Here is a 6000-nt window from a genome sequence, read left to right on the forward strand (position 1 = left end):
AACTGCTTGTATAATTAAGTCTGGTTTCTGATTCTGTTTATACTGTGTTACTTCTTTTAAAAAAAAAAACAAAAAAAACTTAATTTACTTTCAGACACCAACACAGGGATTATTGCATTGAAGTCCCAGATATGTAGCTTTTCCCAGGAAAATAGGTTACATGAAAATGTTAAACAGGTTCTGGTCTTACTTCTCTGAATGGTTAGTGTTTGAGACAAAGTCTGCCCTTTGAAGGATTCTCTTAAAGCATAAGTGTAGTACCTAAATGCACTATTTTTAGAATATCTTATACTGTGTATGTGTGTGTGTAAAGACAGAACTGGTCTCTTTGAGTCCAGATTGAGCTTCTTTCTGACAGAAAATCATATTTTCCTTTACCTACATTGAATCTTCATTTACCTAAAGTAACAGTTTGTTTCATAATAATTTTGGGAGATGTATGTATGAACTGGATCCTAGCATCGAAACCTTAGGAAAGCTAACATTATTAGTTTGATGATGGAGAAATAGTAACTTTCAATAGTGTGTATCATCTCTAGAGAAATTCCATGAAGAGTTAGTGAGGCCCAAAGATACTTAGAACTCTTAAACTCGTTTGACAAGGTATTTCTTAAGATAAGGCAGACCTCTTTCTCATAGCCTAGGTAAATTCTTGATACTGTATAGCACAGTTTATATTGAACACTAAGACAAAGGAAGTCAGTTTGTGGGGTACAGATCCAGAGACCTCTGCTTGATTCCCTTTTTGCCTCCTGTAGCACATTGTCTTTTTAATTTTTTCTAGCCTTCACAAGATTTCTTATGCCTTCTTTTCTGATGATATGTTTCAAATATGTAAAGTTACTAATTTTATATTCCTTAAGGTGGAAAATCCTTAAAATATAAAACTTCACTAAAGATTCTGTGCATGCCATGGATTCAGAAGGAAGGAGAAGTCTCTTCTGGTAGTCCCGCAGCTGTTAGCGGTCATATAGTACTGAATGTTTTTGTTTTACTTGTTATTTTCTTTCCTACAGTGACTGAAGCAAGGCTGTGTGACATTCCATGTTGGAGGAAAAAAGTTAAAAAACAAAATTGAATGCTCTAAGCTGGAACATAGGATCTATAGCCTTGTATGTGGCCCAACACCTTGGCCTTGTGTTCAAAAATGAAGAAATACCGCAATAGCAAAGCTGAACATCTTAACACTAGCTGTCTTCTGCTAGATCTCCTTGCTCAGCATTTAACTATAAATACATGTAAAATTACATGTATATGGCTATATTTTTATTTGCTTGCTCCTAAAAGAGAAAAAAATCAACTTTGAATCACAACTAGGAATTGATGCTTTAATTTTCGGAAACTTTTTCAGAATTTTTAATTTACTGTGGTCTGGCCTGAGACCCTCAGTCGCATCAGGTTCCGTGCGCAGAAGAAAAGCACACAAGTTGGACGCACGTGGGCACGCGCTTTCTGTGTGCAGGAGGCCTGGATGGGGTTCTTACTTAGGCCCACAGTCAAGTCTGTGTCTGGAATTTTTTTACTTTTTTGCTTTGTATAATCATAGAATTCGTTGCTGCTGATTTCTATAATAATTCATGTTGTTATGTACAGTGTCTCTTAATAACTGAGGGCTGTCAATAACGTGTGATTTCGCCTTTTCTATAGTCTTACTCCCATGAAGAACCTTGGTTCTGATGGAGAAAGAGTGAAAAGCTTTATTTTTTTCTCCAGATACCTTTATATTTCTATTGTATTTTTAGTTGTGTACTGTGTGCTACAGATTTTTTTCAGTTTGTTACAAACACAATTTGGTAATTCCTGAATTGGTTCTGCCTGCCTCCAAACAGAAACACCTGTACAACCTGTACAACCTTACTAGGTATAAACTACTTTCTGGTAAAACGGTCAGAATAAAATGAGCTCATGTTTTCCTGACACATGTGAGAGGACATACGGTATTACTTGTTCCAGCAAATCTCGCTGTTTGACATTTGATTCAATATTTCTAGTATTCAGTAACATATGTTTGTTTGTTCTTCTAATTTGGGTCAGTTTAAAAGCTGTGTTACAAGATAGGCATAGAAAATGTGGGTATCACTCCTGTTTGCCTCTTGATCAGAAACTTTAGCAGGGCAGAAAAGAAGTCCGTGTGATTCAAACTGAAATTCTATCTTTAGTTGCTGTAAGAAGTTAAATGTAAAATACCTTTTTTAGTTTTAGGCCTCTTTGAAAACCTTGACACATGGAGTTGAGGCAGGGAATGGAACTCATTGAAGTAGAAATGACTGCCCACTTCAGAATCTTCATTTTGTTTATACACAAGTGTGCTTACATAAATCAGAGGCATTTTGTAGATGCTTTGCTGACTTGTTCATCTCTGTAGAAACACAGAAACCAGACCCATTTTGTAAAGCAGAAAGTCATGTCATGTGGAACATGTCCTGTATATATTTCATACATGGTAGTGGAGTCTTAATGATAAATGCAAGGTGATAACTTAATGATGGGATTAGTCTGATCACTTAATATACACAATCCTGGAAGTTAATTACTTGCATCAGATATAGTGGTATTTATTATTCTGTACAGAGAGAAAAATACATATAAAGCATATGCTCACATTACATGCACACAGATTTCATGCTCCATAAATCTTTTCTATTTTTTAATTTACCTTTCTCTAAATGATGTGCATGGAATATGCCTTATTACAGAAAAATGCCGTTCATAATTTGACTACGTGGAGAAGTGCCTATGTGGTGGTAATGCTAGTTAAGGCAAATAAAACAAATTATCTTATCAGTTTATTACATCACCGCTAACGTTTTATATCATGATGTTTAAAAAAGAAAAATTTATACCTCAAATGTGTATTTTATTTTACAATCAGTTCTGCAATTGGGATGGGAGGGTTGGGGAGGGAAGGTTTATTCACCATAGCGACTGATGGGAATCTTCAAAAATATTCTATATGCCCACTATAAATGTTTCTCTGTTCACCATTTCTGGTAACTATCAAGACTAAATTGGATAGCTTTATTTTACAAAGGTATGGACAGTTTACAGAGCAGTGTATAAATCTTCATTAGTTGCATTTGCACTAAATGTTAATGATATACTTCTGCAATTTATTCTGTAAATAAAATGATTACACTAAAAATATTTGTATTAAAAAAAGAAAAGAAAAATGTATGTTTTATCCTCAGATAATTGCACTGGAACTTCACTAGGGTTAATCCTGCCCAACCAGATTTAGAAAATGAGTTAGGGAATACGAAAGAAGTTTAAAAGAAATCAAAATTTGGAGCGGTACTAGCCCTTTAGTACTGCTAAAGGTACTAGACCCTCTCTAGAATTATTTCCATATGGCTAATTCCAACATGCTGAATATACATGATGTTTTCTTATCTAGATACAGTTATTTCCTACTTTTCTTCCCCAAGCCAAAAAAAAAAAAAAAAAAAGATTTTACTCTTGTCTACTCAGTTGCTCTTTTGTACTGTGATAGAAACATGAGAAGTACTGGCAATGAGGGGTTTGTCCCTGAGTTCCCACTGCACAGTTCAGGAGAGCATGGTGTTTCACTTGGAATTCAGGAGTCCTGGTTGTGAGGTAGAGGTTATATCATAGCAGCTCTTGATTTGGGTTCGCCACAGGGGGAGCCAGACCAAGGAGGGTGGTGACTGGGAGGGCTGTAAGAATACAAAAGAAGTAAAAGGAGGAATGAGGTTCCCATTTGTTCAGTTTCATCAGCTAATTTGTACTCCTCTGCAACATCAGTGTCCATTGCTATTGAGAAAATTTTAGTTGGGCTGAGCTGGTTCTCTTGTGAAATTGTGCTGGTTATCTTTAAACTTATTAGTTGTTGTCCAGTTAAACACTTTTCACCAGTATTTCATCCAGAAGTTGTACAGACAGTATATTTGGATTATTGTCATTGTTCATCTACAACTCAAAACATAATCATTTTACGTACCTTGGGAGTGTGTAGAGTGTAACTATTCTAAATAGCTTTATGATCCTGATGATGTTTTTAAAAAATAATAAAGTTGGATCTTCCATGTTACAATCACAAAATTAAAACCAGTATTTAAAAGTGGAAAAGTATTAAAATATTATGGACAAATGTGCTTGCTTGGTTGTTTTTCTTAACCCCCAGGTACAGACCTACATAATCCTACATAATTCTCAGTTAGTTAAGAGCTTGAAATACTCTAGTTGAATGCTCTTCAGACTATAGGTTGTAACCCCAGCTGGGCATCAAGGAAACTGCTGAGTTGTTACCTAAAAAAAATTTAACAGAATGGAATAGACCCAAATACATAGGATGTAATAAAGGTAAATATTTTTTTAATCTTTTCACATATATATGTGTATGTATGTATCTGTATGTACTGTGTATACACACATATACATGTGTGTATGTATGTATGTTTGGTCACTTAGTCGTGTCCGACTTTGTGACCCCATGGACCGCAGCACGCCAGGCCTCCCTGTGCATCACCACCTCCCAGAGTTTACCCAAACTCATGTCCATTGAGTCAGTGATGCCATCCAATCATCTCATCCTCTGTCCTCCCCTTCTCCTCCACCTTCAATCTTTCCCAGCATCAGGGTCTTTCAAATGAGTCAGTTCTTCGCATGAGGTGGCCAAAGTATTGGAGTTTCAGCTTCAGCATCAGTCCTTCCAATGAACACCCAGAACTGTTGCCTTTAGGATGGATTGGTTGGATTTCCTTGCAGTCCAAGGGACTCTCAAGAGTCTTCTCCAATACCACAGTTCAAAAGTATCAATTCTTCGGCACTCAGCTTTCTTTATAGTCCAACTCTCACATCCGTACATGACTATTGGAAAAACCATAGTTTTGACTAGACAGACATTTGTTGGGAAAGTAATGTCTCTGCTTTTTAATATGCTGTCTAGGTTGGTCATAGCTTTTCTTCCAAGGAGCAAGCATCTTCTAATTTCACTGTAGTCACCATCTGCAGTGATTTTGGAGCCCAAGAAAAGAAAGTCTCTCACTGTTTCCATTGTTTCCCCATCTATTTGCCATGAAGTGATGGGACCAGATGCCATGATCTTCGTTTTCTGAATGTTGAGTTTTAAGCCAACTTTTTCCACTCTCCTCTTTCATCAAGAGGCTCTTTAGTTCTTCTTCACTTTCTGCCCTAAGGGTGGTGTCATCTGCATATCTGAGGTTATTGATGTTTCATCCAGCCATCTTGATTCCAGCTTGTGCTTCATCCAGCCTGGCATTTCACATGATGTACTCTGCATATAAGTTAAATAAGCAGGGCGACAGTATACAGCCTTGACGTACTCCTTTCCCGATTTGGAACTAGTCTGTTGTTCCATGTCCAGTTCTAACTGTTGCTTCTTGACCTGCATGCAGATATCTCAGGAGGCAGATAAGGTGGTCTGGTATTCCCATCTCTTGAAGAATTTTCCACAGTTTTTATGATCCACACAGTCAAAGGCTTTGGCGCAGTCAATGAAGCTGAAGTAGATGTTATTCTGGAACTCCCTTTCTTTTTCTATGATCCAACAGATGTTGGCAACTTAATTTCTGGTTCCTCTGCTTTTTCTAAATTCAGCTTGAACATCTGGAAGTTCATGATTCATGTACTATAGAAGCCTGATTTGGAGAATTTTGACCATTACTTTGCTAGCATGTGCAATTATGCAACAGTTTGAGCATTCTTTGGCATTGCCTTTCTTTGGGATTGGAATGAAAACTGACCTTTTCCAGTCATGTGGCCACTGCTGAGTTTTCCAAATTGGCTGACATATTGAGTGCAGCACTTTCCCAGCATCATCTTTTAGGATTTGAAACAGCTCAACTGGAATTCCATCACCTCCACTAGCTTTGTTCATAGTGATGCTTCCTAAGGCCTACTTGACTTTGCATTCCAGGATGTCTGGCTCTAGGTGAGTGATCACACCACCATGGTTATCTGGGTCATGAAGATCTTTTTTGTATGCTTCTGTGAATTCTTGCCACCTCTTAATAGCTTCTG

At 37.1% G+C, this 6000-nt stretch overlaps 1 protein-coding gene across 2 annotated transcripts in view; it reads left to right on the forward strand.

The window, feature by feature from the left end:
• The window catches only part of CERT1 (ceramide transporter 1), a 123070-nt gene extending 118958 nt beyond the window's left edge, over nt 1-4112 (forward strand). For both annotated transcript variants that reach the window (XM_043920025.1, XM_043920022.1), the window contains one exon: nt 1017-4112. The gene's annotated coding sequence lies outside the window, so the exon portion shown is untranslated. The remainder of the gene's footprint in view (nt 1-1016) is intronic.
• The last annotated feature ends 1888 nt before the right edge of the window (nt 4113-6000 follow it).

Source organism: Cervus elaphus, chromosome 12, assembly GCF_910594005.1.
Source record: "Cervus elaphus chromosome 12, mCerEla1.1, whole genome shotgun sequence".
NCBI classification, from domain to species: Eukaryota; Metazoa; Chordata; class Mammalia; order Artiodactyla; family Cervidae; genus Cervus; species Cervus elaphus.